This window comes from Dermacentor albipictus, chromosome 4, assembly GCF_038994185.2.
Source record: "Dermacentor albipictus isolate Rhodes 1998 colony chromosome 4, USDA_Dalb.pri_finalv2, whole genome shotgun sequence".
Classification (NCBI taxonomy): domain Eukaryota; kingdom Metazoa; phylum Arthropoda; class Arachnida; order Ixodida; family Ixodidae; genus Dermacentor; species Dermacentor albipictus.
The window spans coordinates 47,986,846-48,004,443 of NC_091824.1; the positions used below are offsets into that span (position 1 = coordinate 47,986,846).

General features: G+C 47.2%; 1 protein-coding gene across 2 annotated transcripts in view; it reads left to right on the forward strand.

Annotated features, from left to right (window-relative positions):
• The window catches only part of LOC135915395 (irregular chiasm C-roughest protein-like), a 407,803-nt gene that overhangs the window by 122,222 nt on the left and 267,983 nt on the right, over window positions 1-17,598 (forward strand). The gene's annotated exons all lie outside the window — the stretch shown is intronic.

Below are 17,598 nucleotides of genomic sequence, written 5' to 3' on the forward strand. Positions count from 1 at the left end.
TTTTTTATCATTACGAAGGCAGGTGACGTCAAGCGCTGCTGCTGCAGTCTCAGCTCGTATTTTTTAAACATGAACGCAAAAAGTGGTCGCCAATGGTGTCTGACCACATCAGACTGAACATGGCACATATGACTTTTATAGATGAGCATGTTCCAGCTCTGAAACAGTGGTAGCAAACAACACCACAAGAATTTGTTCATACTCATGTAGGTTTTCAGTCTTAATTATGAAGGTGTTTTCTACTTGCATCATCATTGGGCTTCAGGGAGCAGGGCACAAAGTGTCCTGCTCCCTCTATGTTGCATTGCAATGCGACATGCCCTTTAGGATGCTTTGTATGAACAATATCAGTGCTCTTTATAGATTTACTGTCTACATAATAGCTGATATTTCTTTTTCTAAACTGCATGAAACATATTTTTTAGCACTGCAGGATTCCCTCACATATTTATTACGTACAAGGTCTGTTAGAAAAGTATTCGACCTTTTTTTGCGAACACCTGATGAATATGAAACAAGCGCGTTTTCATCAGCCACCCTTGAACCTTTGTGCGCATGCATGAATTTTTTCCCACCTGCCAATAGCGTGAATTGCTGGGACGCAGCGTTTGAATGAGGTAGTACAGTGCTCTCGTCGGTTTTTATTGCAAGGAAAATGGCAGAGCGACTGGAGCAGTGCTACTGCATCAAATTTTGACAGAAACTGGGCGACAGCCAAGTGGAAACCATCTGGAAGATTCAGACTGCTTTCGGTGACTGTGCTATGAGCAGCACACAGATTAAGGAGTGGTACAACCAGTTTAAAGACGGCCACACATCGGTGGAGAGCGAGCCACGCTCCAGTCGGCCATCAACATGCTGAAATGACCAGGTCATTGCCGAAGTGAACCCCGTGGTGATGCGGGACCATCGTGTAACTATCCAAGAAATTGCGGAAGAGGTGGGCATCAGCACATTTTATCCACATTCCATTATCACCGAAGATTTGGCCATGAAGAGAGTTGCGCCGAAATTCGTTCGCAAGCTGCTCATGGTGGAGCAAAAGCAACTTCGTGTTGAAGTCTCACAGACATGCTGGATTCCACAAACAGTGACCCCAACTTCATGAACACCGTAATCACTTGTGACAAGTCTTGGGTGTATGTTTACGACCTGGAAACCAAATCCCAGTCGTTACAGTGGAAGCATTCCACGTCGCCAACCAAAGACCGCTAAGTGTGCAGCAACGTCAAAGTGTTGCTGACTGCTTTCTTTGACTCCCGCAGTGTGGTACACCACGGATACACACCACAGGGTCAAACAATCACTAAAGACTACTACAGGGATGTCCTCCATGGCCTATGTGATGCTGTATGGAGCAAGATACCGAAGTTGTCAACAGGAAATTGGCACATCCATCACGACAATGCTTTTCTCGCACTTGATTCAGACTTTTTTGGCGAAAAACCAGACTCCTGTAGTTCGACAGGCTCCTTGCTCTCCTGATAAGGCGGCCTGCAACTTCTGGCTGTTTCCCAAAATCAAGGGGCCATTGAAACAAGCGTGATTTCAGACAAGAGAAGACATTATGGCTGCAACGACAGCTGAGCTAAAGTCCATTTGGAAAGAGGCCTTCTCGGAATGCTTCTAACAATGGCAGCACCGCTGGGAGAAGTGGCTGGATTCCCAAGGAGACTACTTTGAGGGTGATTAGGTTTCCAACACTTCAGTTATGCCAGTTTTTTTTTCTTCAGCCAAAGGTCGGATACTCTTCTAACAGACCTCGTATTGATATTTTATGTGCAATGGCTGTATGGTTTACCTGGCCCACACCAAACACAAGCCTCGTTGCGTTAGAGCATGTGTCCCTTAGCAATAAAATGCAGACCCTAACACCGCTTCTCTGTCATCTGTGCATACGAAGCCAGCTTTGTCGTCTGCATTCCCGGCCAGCAAGCTGTGCGCACATCAGAGAAAAGTCGGTGCTGACAAAATTTCAAAAAAGAATTTCTCGCATTTAAAAATGCCTTTTTTAACTTCACACATGCATAGCAGACATGTAGAGCTATCCAATAATGTATCACATTTTTTCGCCAACTACGAAGGCTGTTTTTTCCTTGAACATGAAGCTTCTTGCAAAAGATTAGAATTTTTTTTTTACAGGCGATCAGCTGAACCTTCAGAGCTTCATATATTTTTCTGCTATACTATGTCACCTGGGCTACCATTCTGTATTTAATTTCGGTCCTGTGAATTTTTTCTTACGAAAAAAAAACTAACGGATTGCAATTTGACTCATTTTTGCCGGTGCCAAAAGCAATTGAAGTATTCAAATATTTGAAAAATTGGCTATTTTGGCAGTTGCATCACTTCACCGTATTTCCACGCACACCATTTGAAGGCCTCGATCAATACAATGTGCATTTGAAAAAAAGTATTTGAAGCATTTGAAAAAATGAAAAGCTAGAGGACATTTGATGCCTCAAGCTCAGCTGAACAGGAAAACTAAACTCACCTAAAATGCTACAAAATATCTGGCAAAAATAAATAAAAGTGGGTAACGAGCTTTAAACTCTAGTAAACATATGGCAATGTTTCAGATATATGTGCGGTGTCAAAAAAATGCTTGTCGATTCGGCATGGAATTGCATACCTGCAAGTGCATCTGTGCCATTTCCAGAGTTCAGTAAGAACGGCATTTTACATAACTTTGTAAAAATGGTTTATTGCTATCTAAAATACATGAGTAAAATTAATAGGTATAAGTCGGCTTAAATTTAATATGCAACGAAACATCTCCAGTAATGGCAATGATGTGCCTTTCATGTTTGCATAAAACCATATCTTCTGAATTCTTTCGTTATTTTTTGTGGCAGCGAATAAAATTGAAATGGAACTCGCACAAGGAGTAACTTTGCTGTATTCCAGCACATCACTAATAGCTGTCTTTGTTTCATATGAAAATCTGAAGCAGTTAATATGAATAAGTCGCTTGATATGGAATTACCTGCGCAGGAACGTTATCATGGAAGAAAACACAACTGGATCATGCAACAGCAATGCAGCATAATAAACTGCTCCCATAGGCATCACTTATTGTGATTGCCATGTTTCAAAAGTATGTAAAGTTTACTGAAATTGGCACACGCCATTCAACCAACCAATAAGGATTGTACAGTGATCCTTTTTCAGTTTTACAGATATTTAAGTTGTCTGCCAGGTAGCATAATTCTTGTTCTTGAGCTGGATTATTCAGAGGTGGACATTACTAGCACAAGAAATGGAAACATTAAACTGATTGTCATAAATTTATTAATTCACTTCTAACATCACAGCACATATTTCAGTTTGCAAATTGTAGCCAGTGAGTTTGCAAGACATTCACTTGAAATTAATTTCCAGGATGACACCAGTTGCGATATTTTTCCATAAATGTGAGAGAAATACATGGGCATTCCGGTTACTTTTGTGCTTCGATGCATAGCAGTGCATTTCTACAGCCAGTTTGATGGCATGTGTCTCGTTACTAGTGTCATTCTGGAAATTCATTCTAAGTGCATACACCTTGTAAAATTACCGGCTACAATTCGTAAAAACTTTATTAGGAACTGAGTTTTTGTTAATCAGCTGACTATGGTGTCTTGTTTCTCATGCAAGTAATGTTTGGCACTCTGTATCTAGAATTATGTTAGCTGCAACAGTCAGTCTTCAATAAGTTCCATGAAACTTAAAGATAACCACCCTGCATATCAGGTCTCAGTTGAGTGCTGTGGGCACAAGCAAATTGTGCCATGGTTATAGTACCACTGGCTACCTAATAGAGAAAACAAGTACCTTTTTTGAGTGTTCTTATTTACAGTCATGTCAGTCTGCTTGTACATTTATTTATTTAGGCATTTATTTTTTTAAATTTATTTCTTTTGGGAAATGTGTTTTACTTGAGAGCCACACTGACTACATCTTCAGTACTCAATTTTGTTATGGTGTCAAGCTGCAGGAAGTTTGTACTGTGTGATAGTTTTTAAGAAGTTTCTGATCTCAAACTACAAATGGTTGTACATTTACACAGATGTTTACAAATAAACAGTTCACCTAGAAAAATGGTTTTTGTCTGCATCAGTTCAGCACTCTTGATTTTTTGGAGGACCATTCACTCTGACAACTGAAAAAAGTGGCATAACAGTACTGCTAGCAGTTTTACAGTATGGTTTATTACAGGCAATCTAGGAGCATGCTTTTGAGCCCAGGGTGACAGAGGTCTGCGGTACAAAATGCCTGTATTTAAATTTTATCCTTATCCTCTCACAGCAGACATACCACCGTGACATCAAAGGTAATTATATGCAACATAGCTCAGCAGTATTTTAAGGTAAGTGCAGGTTTAAACTGCCAAATACCCAGTGGGGCATAAAGGGCTTTCAATGTAATTTGTGTTGATGTTCAACAGATCTGCAACAATGCTTCCATGGGCTTTCAATATTGACGAACTACACATTTCAACAATACCTCCATGGGCTTTCAATTTTGAGGCTCAACACATCTGCAACAATGCTTCAATGGGCTGTCAACATTGACAAACAACACATTTCAACAATACCTCAATGGGCTTTCAATTTTGGGGCTCAACACATCTGCAACAATGCTTCAATGGGCTGTCAACATTGACAAACAACAAATGTCAACAATACCTCAATGGGCTTTCAATTTTGACCTTCAACAATGCTTCAATGGGCTTTCAACATTGACAAACAACACATTTCAACAATACCTCAATGGGCTTTCAACATTGACAAATAACACATCTTCAACACTGCTTCAATGGGCTTTCAAGAGTGAAATACACCATAGTTTCAACGATATGCCAACGATCTTTCAAATTGAGAGGCCACAATGATGTTTCGACAAAATGTCGCGGGCCAATTATCAACACTTGTCAACAATTTCCTCAATGACGTTTCAACAATTTGCCAATAATCTTTCAAGGTCATTTGTTGACGTTGACCAATGATATTTCAATAACATTTCAACAATTTTTTTTGTAAGGGCACACCGTTGGCGAAACACGCTGCCTAAAGTTTACGAGGAAGGAAAGAAAAAAAGAAGGTTTCAGTGTGTCCAGGCGGTTGGTCCATTCCAGCACGGGTCCTTGCCCCCGGTGTGCAAGCGACGAGCCAAGCGCTCAGTCGCGCGCGCCGGCGATACATGGCCCGTGTTTTCAGGCGCCTTGTTTGCGATAAGCCGCGCGACGGGCGCCGGGGAGGCTGCAGGCGGGTCGGGAGCGGCGGGTAGGGGGAGGAGGGAGGAGGAGGGGACGCGAGAGTGGCTTAGAGGGGGGGAGGGGGACGCGCCCTGCCGCTGCGGCGCATCGGGCGCTAAGCAGCCCCGCTCGGTGTAATACAACACGGCCCCGGTCAAGCAGAGAAGCTCCTCGATCTATGTCGTCTGTCGCCCGTCTGAATGAGCTTAGCCCTGGGTTCGATCAGCTTTGCGCGCCGCGCCCGCGGTCCGAGCATCGCATTCGGCTCGCGCACCGTCGTCCTTCGGCTGTGGCGACGGCTGGCGCGGTCGGTGGCGTCTCGTCGCACGAGGGGCTTCGCTTAGCGCCGCCGCGTTGGTCCCTGCTCGCTGTGCGGCCCACTTTGCTATGCCGACTGTTGTCCCCGCTGCTTCTGATCGCTCGGGCCCCCTTTGTGCCCGTGGTGAGTGGATATCGCCGTGTCGTTGTTTGGTGACGATCTGTGTCGTTCTTTAGATTCCTTTAGCTTTCCTTCGCCGTTTTCACCGGTATCGGACTGTCGACGCGACCGATCGCGAGGAAAAAGAAATAATGCAAAGAAATGTAACGAATTGTTACAACAAATGCCGCTTGTTACGGCACCGACAGGGAGGCTTCGAACATCTGGCATGTTACGTATCCGATAAACATAGACGATGTAAATGAAAAAAAAGGAGGGATTACCTGTAGCTCAACACCAATAAAGGCACCTATGTGACGTCTGCATGGAACACCGTCTTTATGTCTTCAGTCTTTACGTGCTTTCTGAAAATTGTACTATGATTAAACTGCTGTTTTGGGGTTGTCGTTGCTCTCCTTCTTGCGGCAGATGATGATTATTTCTCAACATTCGCCAATAATGATTAGCACATAATCACAAAATTTGGCTCGAAGGGCTTTACCAACAAAGTGCGAAGTAAGTAAACCGTGAATCTCATAGAATCGTAACGAGAACAACATTGACCCACTCACCCTGGCAACAACACTCACCCTGGCACAAACCTTTCTAATAACAAAAAAGAAATTTCGCTCCCGAAACTTTATTTTTCATAGGCCCATATCACTCTGGAAGAGTTGTCAGAAGACGAAGGCGCTTTCTTCGCTCGTATATAAGGAATGCACGTCAACCGCTTCAGCGCAAGGGTCTTAGCTTGCGCCTTACTGCCTCCCGTTTCGTCCTTCCTGTCTTCTTCCTTTCTTTTTTTTATCAAGGTTTATAAGCGGCCTTTATCGCAATTCGAATATGTCGACACGTTTCAGGATTACCCGGTTGCTCAAAGCGGGCAGTCGGGCGTCTGAAATTCCTTACTGCCTTAGACTTCACGGCACGGGAACTGGCGTCCCTCTTTCCTTGGTTCTGTCTTCCTGTCGCGAAGCTTTGCGAGGTAGACACGTGCCTTTATGCCCTTGCCGAGTTTTCTGGGGAGAAAAACGACCTAGTCCGAGGATGGCGGTCGTCGCAGGGTGGCTAGAACAGGATCACCTAGAATCGACTTCCACGAACGTTGTGACACAAGCCCCTGGTTTGCTTAAAATTCTGACGGTTTTCTCCGAACGGTGACACTGAGCAGATAAGTCGTCGATGGCGTTTCCGCCGAAGCCCGCAGCGCACGTCGGTTACGACTGCTTAAGTTGCGTTTCTTTCTTTCTTTCTTTCTTTCTTTCTTTCTTTCTTTCTTTCTTTCTTTCTTTCTTTCTTTCTTTCTTTCTTTCTTTCTTTCTTTCTTTCTTTCTTTCTTTCTTTCTTTCTTTCTTCTTTCGACTGGTGTCTTTCTTTCTTTCTTTCTTTCTTTCTTTCTTTCTTTCTTTCTTTCTTTCTTTCTTTCTTTCTTTCTTAACGCTCTGGTGCAGTTCAGTAATAAACTCCTTTGCGTCAGCGTAAATTATGCATGCTGCGTTGACAGGCAGGCGTTTTTGATAGCAGCGCTTATAGCTTTTACGAAGGCGCCACTGACTTATCGCCTAGAGTTGTGCATTCTTGCTTCGCTTTAGTCGGTTTGGCCAACGTTTGAAACAAGATGTGATCAGGAGGAGTAAGCCGTTGCTCATTAGCGAGGTAGACGGTCTCTAATGAATCCTTGGAGAGGTTCACCTGGCGGCGTGCCTAGCATATGCTACTCCAGATGGGTGTGATGAATAATGATAGGCGCAGTGCACGACACAGGTACACCACATACACAAAACATGCCACAAAATTCAGCAATATAAAGAATGTCATTGAGATTATTGTTTCTGGTTAGTGCAGGAGTATAGTGCATTTGTCGAAATTCCTGAAAGATATCGAAGCTAAAGTTCGTTTGCATAAAACTGTGACCGAAAAGCCTTGCTGTAGCTAGCACCTACAGCTTTGTTGCACACGGCGCCGTTGACATACGTGCTCTTGCTCATAAACTGCCGCTTCATGTACACAGTGACGAGCTTGCGTTAGCAAATAAATAAAAAGTATGTAAGTATGTATGTAGTATGTATGTATGTATGTAAGTATGTAAGTATGTAAGTATGCTGCAGCACGGTTTTGTGGCGCCATCTAGCATGCGTTTGACGAATGTCTACTCTTGCCGTCGAGACTGCTATGCCCACTTTTGCGTCTCCCCCGTCCCCCCCCCCCTTCCCATCTTGTGTTCCTTTTGTGCATGATTAGATGTATGGCTCACAAGAAGATTCTGACAAAATTACAGGAACGAGTGCGAGCACTTATCACTCTGCCTGGTTATACATCTTGGATGCATGTATGACTCCAAGAGGCTTCAGACAAGAGGTTTCACAAACACAGCCTGCTATTGCAAATAAAACGTAGATAAAACGAAAAACAGGGTAGTTAATCTATAATAGCTCCGTTTACTGTACACTAGGTGAAAGGGAAAGCAAGGCATAAAAACCGCAGACCAACCTCCAGCTAAAGAGCCTAGCTTCCGCACTTCGTCTCCCGTACAAAACAGGGTTCGTGCGTTCAGTTTGCCTTAACTACGAAAAGAAAAAACAGAAAACGACGTGAAGTGAACCGAACGAAAAGAAAGCCGTAGCGGAGCTTATTAATAGTGCGGTGCGGTATGACGTGACACCCGCGACGTCGCGACTGGTGTCACCGACGTATCTGATTTTGACACGGCACGCTCGCGTGTGCGCTCGCACGCCTCCGCGCTCGCGCCACAAGCCTGCGCAGCCAGAGACGCGCGGAGGAATCCGAGACAAACGGGTCGACAGTCAGCCTTCGGGACATTTTCTTTATTTTTCTTGCTCCCGAGCCCAGTCCATGACTCCGTCTCGCGTGGCTGGTTCGCCGCCGGCTCAACAGCTACACGTTGCGTCCGAGCGCGCCGCGCTGTTAAGCGACTCGGTTATTACGGAGGACCGCGCTAACTCCTCCGCTAACCCGAATGCCGCGGGACGCGCAAGGCCGCAACAACGCCCTCTCCGCGAGACTCCCCACCTCGCCTCTCTACTTCCACCAGCCACATACGCGACGGCGTGGGCATCCCGGGACTCGAGCGAGCGTGCTGGAAAACGGTCTCGCTCTGGGCTGCACAGTGGTGGGCTGCGTAGTAGGAGCCAGGGCCACGAGCGAAGACCATACCAGGGGGGGGGGGGGGTGGAGGGGGGAGGGTTAGCCCCAGGGGTTGACTCTCCGTGGTGGTACGATCGCGAGCCTGTGCGGCGGCGCGGAGAAAAAGCGCTTTCTTTTCTTTTAATTCCCGACATCGCCATAGGTGGCTGGCTGGGCCCGCTCGCCGGGGCCGCTGTGCCTGCGAGAGCGCCAGCGGAAGGGGGTAATCGAGCCTCCCTGCACTCTGTCAGGAATTCCCTCACGTCTCGATCCCGCGCATGGCCGGCGCCGCCAGATGAAGAGAGAACATGCCACGGCTGCCGTCCGCTGCGAGCTTCATCTCTGCCGGGCGCACGCGCGCGTGCGCACGAACACACACAAAATCCGCCGAGCTATATCGAGACCGCCCTGCAGCGAGAGAGTCTCGCCTCTCCCCCTTTCGCTCTTTACTTCTATCCCACATTTTCTCCTAACTTATCGAGGTTTTTCACGCGTCTGGTCTTTCTTGTTCGGTGCTTCGGCAACGTGCTTACTGTATCTCCACCTGAAATGAGCAAGGACTGTAACGACGGGAGAGGAAGAAACAAGTAAAGTGTATAGAGAGCGGTGAGAGAGAGAGAGAGAACAGGGGTGTTCGGTTTCTTCTGTACTATACGTCGCTTCGACGTCACGTTTATCCAATTTTTTTTTATTCTTCCTGATTTCTTTTACGCTTTCTCTCTTATTTTTTTTCTCTCTCTCGCGCTGGTTCTGTCGTTCTTTACCCGCCGAGCCATACAAAATCTCCAAATATAGCAAACCATGGGAGTACGTCAAGCTATTTGCATTAGAGCTTCAAGTAAATGTAAACGGAGTGTGAGAAGCGGAAGCCTCTGGCTTCGACAGCGCCTGCTACTCGGAAATGTTTCGAACACGTTCGCCTCTTGACGTTGATTGAACAAGGCATAGTCTATGAAGATGCTTCCTTGATTGCATCGTGTTCGGCTTCATTCCTTTTTTTTTCCTCCCTTACGCGCTTGAGTTTGGCACAGAACGAACATGTGATGAACTTGTGTTCAAGGCAGCAATGAAAAGATTAAAAAAAAACATGTAGTGACCTGAAAAGAAAAATAGGTGAACTAATAGGCGCTGGGGCAGCGGCGTAAAACAGGAATCAGTTCCGGTCCGGTAAGCCCGACACGACCTTTCTCTAAGACATGGGGTGATAATGGTCGCGTTTGCTTAGAGCGCGGATTAACGATCGTAGATTAGTTTTTTATTTCTTATTCTGCGTCTTTACACCTAATTTTCGATAAATATAGTCTACTTATGTAAACTAACTTACTGTATCTATTTAGTGCTTCTTTAACCGCCGCGGGCTCAAACTTTAATTATATATACGGAGTCCTCGTTGAACAAAAAAGCGAAAACGCTTTTCGCCAACTTTCTTATCGAGGACTGTTCGCCAGCCCGACAACGGCTTTGAAATATTCATACGAGTCAAAAGCTGGACCCGCAAGGGCCTCCCGAGCAGGTCGCAGAAAACAATCAGACCCGCGAATCGCTCGACAACAAAAGCGGCGTTCTTAACAAGACAGGGCACGAGAATCGACAGAATAGCATCGCCCTCGAAGCTAATAAAATATAATCTCTGACGTCGGAGCAGAAGTCTAGATGGAAAGGAAATCGTTTGAACAGATGTGGAAGGGGGATAGGGTGGGGGAGAGGGGGGAGGGAAGAACAGTTGTCAAAAGGAATCTTCCTCACGTTTTCGTTTTACTCGCCAGAGCGGTCGGCCATCGAAGGATCCGCCGCTACTGTTCTCCCGTACGTCTTCTCTTTCGTAGCTTGGAGCGTCGCCACCAAAGACAACGATTTGAATTGCAAAGGGAAAGCGGAGAGTGACACCCCACGAACGCACGAATGAAAGACAAAAGGAGTTGATAAAAAGCGAAGACGTGGCCGTTCTTTTGTTCTCCGGAGACGATCGGACAGCTCGCTTCCTCCGCGTCACCGGCGGAGGTGAAACGCCGCGGCTGTCGGCGATGGAGAAATGAACGTCGCGGCAGGAAGACGCGTATTTATGTGCGACCTCAAAAAGTGCCACCTCGATGGCGAAATGGGAAAATGCCACCGTTGGCGGAGATCGCGGCCGATATTTTCTCTCTCTCTCTCTCTCTCTCTCTCTCTCTCTCGCGTGTGCGCTTTTCCATTCTTTCTTGTTTTTTCTTTCTGTTTTTTGCTCTTGCTTGCTTATAAAGGGCGAAATGTCGAACGCAGTGCTAAAAAAAAAACCTATCGTTCTCGAGAAGGTATATAACACCTGCTGAAAGCGTTTTGAGAGCGGCGCTACACCTTTTCCCGCCGACAAGCAAGAGATCAGTGTGAACGCGAATAGTGGTAAAAAACAACAACAAAGAGGGGGAGCTGGAGTGTTATTCAAAGTCGATAACCTTTACGACTAGTTTCGACACCGTGGCGTTTAGCCGTTACGATGTAGTTAAGGTTCCCCTCAGGACAAGTGTCTGAAGCGTGAAGTATAGCGAAAGGGGCCGCCATTTATCCTTTCATAAGCAGTAACTGCCAGAACTTTTCCCCTCTACAGGTATTAAATTTTCGTTCTTCGCAGTTGTTGAATCTCCATTGTTTCATGTGACTACTTCAATGCTCGCTTATGTACTTCTTCCACAACGAACAGCAAGTATGTGATGGGGAATGAGTCCATAGTGTTCGTGCGTTCGTCCGTCACGCTTTGATTCAAGCAAGGAACGACGTGATGTACAAAGACATCTAAACCTGTGATGAAACCAGCAGTCTTGCATTTTGCAGCCGGGCATACTGCCCAGCATGTCACGGCCGTTTTTTTACCCCCGCGAACGTGCAAATAATACAAGTATATACCTACATTGGGCGCTCCGACGGTTCTCTGTCTGGGCCCGCGACTGGTCATACACAGCGTTGATGGAGATTAACACCTCCTAGCTATGAACTTTAATGTTGACGACAAACGGTGCTTGCCACGTTGGTGAGCGTTTTCTGCGGATCTCTCATTTTGTTCTTCTAGTTTATGCACTTGCATGGTTTACTTTCTTCCAAACTATATCCTAAACCCCTCGATGGCGGTCCCAGGTTATGGATTCTTGCCAGCTGCGTTGAAATCACCCGCGATTGATTTTTTTTTTTGTCCTTCCAAGATAAATTGTTCTTTTAGTGCGCGTACAAACTTCACTAATGGCTGCTTTGCGGGGAGCTTTTAGGTTACATTTGATCCAAAAGAGCCTGACGTCGATCAAATCTAAAACGAACTAAAAAATCACTAAAGGTAGCCTATAATGAGATTTCGATCTTCTGCAAAGGTTGTGGTTTTGTTGGATCATCACACGCCAGGCAATACCTTTTAATGGGGCGACCAGGTGGTTTGACAGCGCGATCTCTCAAAGCCGTAGTTTGTCATGAGCTTATCTAATCTAACGTTTGTAGCAATAGCAGTTTAAGACGTCTCTTCACGTTTCTTACACACACACGCGCGGTATATATATATATATATATATATATATATATATATATATATATATATATATATATATATATATATATGTTGTCATGGTTCTGTGTAGTTCAGATGAAATATGGAGTCGGAGGGATAGGTCCGCGTGGTGCAGATTGGCGTACCTGAAACCTGACGTGTTCCACATGTATGGTGTGACATCATACGTGGACATATAGTTGCCACTAATATAGTGTAGTATAGTATAGTATGGAATAGTATAGTATGGTAACACGCCGCGGTAACTTAGTCACTATGGCGTTGAGCTACTGAACTCACGGGTTTGATCCCAGTCGCGGCGGCCGCATTTTGATGGGGGCGAAACGCAAGTCGTGCACTTATACTTGGGTGCACGTTAACGTATCCCGTGCGGTCAAAATCAATCTCCATTACGGCGTCTCCATTACGGCGTGTCTCATTACGAGGCCGTGGTTCTGGCGCGTATAAAACGCCAGATCTAATCATTTAAATAGTGTAGCAGTACAGTGCAGTTGCAGCGCGCACAGTTAACCGTTACCGTGCATCTCGGTCTGGCGGTTCCCAAGCAGCTTTGGCTACGTTTCTTCGAGCTTGTGTGCGTCTACATAATTCCGCGTTCCTCTGCTGGACACACGACCTTCGCCCTCGCACTTGCAGCCTAATATTTATAATGGCCGCACATTCCTTCAGGTGACGTCATTAAGGGCCACGGGGCAGGCAGGCCTGAGTGAATCTCCGCCTCGCCGTTCTGCGTTGGACGGCGCGTTCCTCGGTCACATTAAAAAAAAAATCGTGTCCCCCGCGCTATGCAGGGCGGCGGGGACACTTCTGCCGCGTAACGCCGGCAGCGCAGCAACCGTGCGCGCCGAGCGCGGTGCGTTTAATTATGCATCGCCTGACGTTACCTTTCGCCGGAGGAGAAGGAAGCATGCCAAGCGTCATGTCACTCGGACGCGCGGTGATGGCAAAATTATTAATTTTGTCGCTGGAATAGCGCCAAGGTCTTCTGTTCGTCGTCTTCCAGGCGTGTTTGCTTTCTCCGGCGGCGCTGTGCAGGTTGGGTTAAATAATTTAATTTTGGCCTCTCGGCGACAGACGCCGAGGTTGAAGGCGGGGAAGGCGAGCCGTGCGTGGTTGGCCCCGCTCTGTAGGAATGCGCAACCCGGAGCGCATATTAATGCGCCTTCCCCCCCCCCCCCCCCCCCTCTAACCAAATAACAATCCGGCCACTTTTAACGCCTCGAGTGGCTGACAGATTGCGCGTCTCCCTGATTTTGCCTGGGGACTCCCTCTGGATGAGCCTGTAGAAGCAAGCTTCGTGGCTGCGCCTTCTTTTGTCTAATAGCCTTGGCCTATCAATGAATAGCCGTGGTATATCAATGAGGAATATGATTAGCACTTGAAAATGCTTATTATCATGATAGCGTCGCTACACGGTTGGCCGCCAATGGCAGTGTCTTCATTAACGGTTACATTAAGAATTTGCATGACATGCTGCCAATGCAACGGTCTCCAGCGACCCAGTCAGGCTGCCAGAGTGGCTTTTAGCCCTGAAGACCATCCACATTATCTGGATAAATGAATAAAGATTGATTGATTGATTGATTGATTGATTGATTGATTGATTGATTGATTGATTGATTGATTGATTGATTGATTGATTTACTTTGTATGTGATGGCGCGTGCAGCATCACATATTCGTAGGCGGGATGAGGACAACGGTGCTCGTTGTTGTTGCATAGATGGATGACGCAAGCGCGCAGGTTGGCTGTCACAAAGCGAATCGCGCACCGTTTCATTATTTCGTCCACCACTTAACGCTTGTGGAAGCCGCAGAGTATGTAGGCATATGTAGAAATACATATACATTTGGGTTCTCCTTGAAAATGGTGGACAGGAGGAGGGGGGGGGGGGTGAGGTTGCATCTACGAACGAAATCGGACATAGATAGAAGAGCGCAGAAAAACAGTGCGGTGCAAGAAAGGTAGGTTTTTTCACGAAAATGTTAAAACCTGTCAGTAGTTCAGTCCAAAATCTACGTATTTTTTATTTATTTCTGAAAATGGATATGAGGGCACAGGAGTCAACCAAAACGCACGTGCGGTTCGCTACCCTACGCAGAAGAAAGAAGGTAAATGGTAAAAACAAGAAAACAAAGGAAATAGAGGGTGGGAAGAAGGGAGACATGGAGCAACAGCTGCGCACACATCCGGTGATGTACATCAGGTCCACGCAAGAGGTCATTGGGGTCAGTGGACATCAGAAACAGCGGCTATACACGCCTCGATGTGTCATCAGGAGGCGCAAATTTGACCGCGGTCCAAGCACTTTTTTCACCGAAAAATGGGCTCGAGTCTGTCGCAGTTCTCTCCGTCTCGAAGAGGTTGGCTTACGTAAGCTATACAGTCACAGCCGCCATCCATACCTGCGGTCTTCATAAATGTGGGTCAGTCGTCGGGTGTTTCCCGCCGACGTATAGAGGCGGCAGCCAGCATTTTCGTACAAGGGTGTTTTATACATCCTGCGAAATATGGGCACCAAATGTGACGATTCAAATGTTACTCACTTTAAGCGGGAAAAATAGAAGCTGCTCGCACAGAACCCTGTGTTCAGTGATACCCGTGCGCGTAAGCCGTTTGAGGCGAACGACGAAACGCAATACCTCGATAGCGCGAGGTTGGTGTGCCTGACGAGTCAATCGTTTATTTCAGTTCGTGTTCTACACATTCCTTTCGTGTTTTCTTTTTCTTCTTGAAACTTTTCTGTGATGTCAGATTAAACCGCTTATTTAAAACCAACGCCCTCTTCCGCACTCCTTCCCTACGTACGTCAAACACTACGCGTAGGTTTTGAGCTTGCAGCAACTTCCGGCGGATTACGCGAGCTTGCATTTTTTACGGCAGCCTCACCTAGTTCTTTCGTGCCACTTTCATCTAGTTTGTGGTCGGGCAGTAAAGCGTGTGATTATAAAAGACGCGAGAAATTGAGTTAGCGCCGCTCCGAAACGACTTACGGACACAACTTTCGTTCCTCTCTTTTTTTTTTTCAACTACACGGGCGGCGTTACATTACGACCAGATCGTCGAGCTCGACGCTTAGAAGTAAACCAGCAACGCGAAAATCTCGGTTCCATCTTGTAGACTTCCTTCCGTTTCTGTTTCTTTCTTTACCGAGGAGGTGCCGCTCGGGAAGTATAACTCGGGCGTCTCTGGGCCCATGCGCGGCCACCGAGTACTGCTCAACACGTCGTTCTAGTCCTTATTTATTCATTCATTCGGGCAGCGGTCATTATGACGGACATTTTCGCGCGCAGTAATGCTCGTTTTCATTGCTCCAGCGGCTATTTGTGGCCTTCGCACGGCTTTTCCTTTTCTCTTCTCCCCTCCCCTCTCGCAGCCCTCTCCCTACGCCGGCCTCGTGCAGCATCCGTTCCCGTGTGTGCCGTAGGGTGGGTACGAAGGAAATACGCTACGCAGATCTGGGAAGGCAAGACCGAGAGAAAAAAAAATTAAAGAGAGAACTCTGCCCGGCTCGGTTGATGCACTTTGGTCGTGAAAACGGTCGTCATTAATTATTCGCCGGACGGTGCGAACCCCTTCCTTCAAGCAGTACGGCAGGCATGCGTGTCCTTCTCCGGCTTGGTGTGAGCAAGGCATGTTTTTGTTTGTTTGTTTGTTTGTTTGTTTCCGCCGAACGAAAGTGTGACTGGCAAAGTTTGCGAGCATTAGGTAGAGCTCGGTAAAGAAGAGTGTCCCCGGCGATGAAGTTCCGAGGCTTCAGCTCGGGTCTGAATGCTTACGCGTTGCTCGTTTCGTTGCCCGCATAACGCTGCAGTTGCGCGAAGCGCTACGCGCAAAGCGATGAAGCACGTTGTACGCTGGTCTCTCATTTGTACGACTGAACGTTGGTAGAGTGAGCGCGCTGCTACGGGGCCGTCTTCTTTGCGGATCGGGCGAATATTCATCGAAGGGGGAAGGGGGGGGGGGACGCACGAGCGTTTGTCGCGGAGGTCCGAGCCGTTCCCGGAGCCTATTTGCTTGAGTTAATGGTATGTATACCTTACGTTACCTGAGATGCTTGTAAATGAAAACTAATATTTCTTGTCTGGCGTGCCAAGCCTTCGACAGAGGGAGCCCTGTTTCGAACCTCCCCATTCGTGGACACTTCTTTATCTGCGGCATGTACACGCCTGTCTATATGCCAACAGCCGCATAAGCATTGCAAGGCTGTGCCTTCTATCAAACGCCGTTCGTTCACCACAAACTACGTCATGCTTGCCGGGTTCCTTATAGGGATAAAACGGGAACAAAGAAACGAAACGCGGGATGCCACCGGCGTCGCCGAACAATAATGGGCTGCGGCCGAGAGAAACGCACGTCGTCCTTTTTGGTCGCTCGCAACACCTTGTGCGGAGGACAATGTGATTCACGCGAGGCCCGTGAGCACCCAAGCTTTATTTCATTACTTTTTTTTTCGCCTGTGTTTCCTTTCGATACGCCATTCTTTCTCAATCTTGGCTCGCTTCGGGTGTGTCCAGCTGGCGGAAAGCTTGTTTCCATATAGAGAGGATCGGTCGTCCCCGCCACCACTGCCACCGCCGAATATTTCGCCAACTTTCTGATAAAAAGAGAAAGAAGGAAAAGAAGTAAGGAATGGAAAAAAAATGTAAAAATTCGCGAACGAACAGCGGGTAAAATGGTTTTAGGGATGCCCGGGGCAGTAGAGCTCGGGGAACCAAAGCGGGAGTTTCTTCGACCACGCGTCATCGTTTCCTGATTTATGACGGAGACATGAAGAAGCAAAAGAAGCAAAAGTGAGGGAGAATGGGGAGGGGGGGGAGGAACAGGGGCGAATTTTTCTCCGCTTTGTCTTTCGGGACGACGGGCCCGCGGCTCGCCGCTTTGGAATCTGCGCTTTTTCTGCGCCGAGATTGCGTGTCAGGAAGCACGGTTGGGTTGTTTCGGCGCCGCCCCTGTTCCCTCATCTCCGGGCCATGGCCGAAGCTGGCACGACTTCCTTCATTGTTTCATGCGCATCTATAGACGGTGCGCTCCGTCGAGCGCGTTTTTCGCTGGCCGCGTCGTCGGCAGTGCGCAGCGTGGTTTGCCTCAGAAAGAGGGAGTGCGTGCCGCGTGACTTATTGAAGCTTTATTTTTCAGTGGTTCGGCTGCGTCTTTTTTCCCTCGCCCCCCTACGCTCCGGCTCTTCATTAGACTCATACTGGGAAACGGGTAAAATGTGGTGGTCTTCAGTGTCCAAGCGCTGTCGGACCTACCGGCGTTGAAGAGGACGGA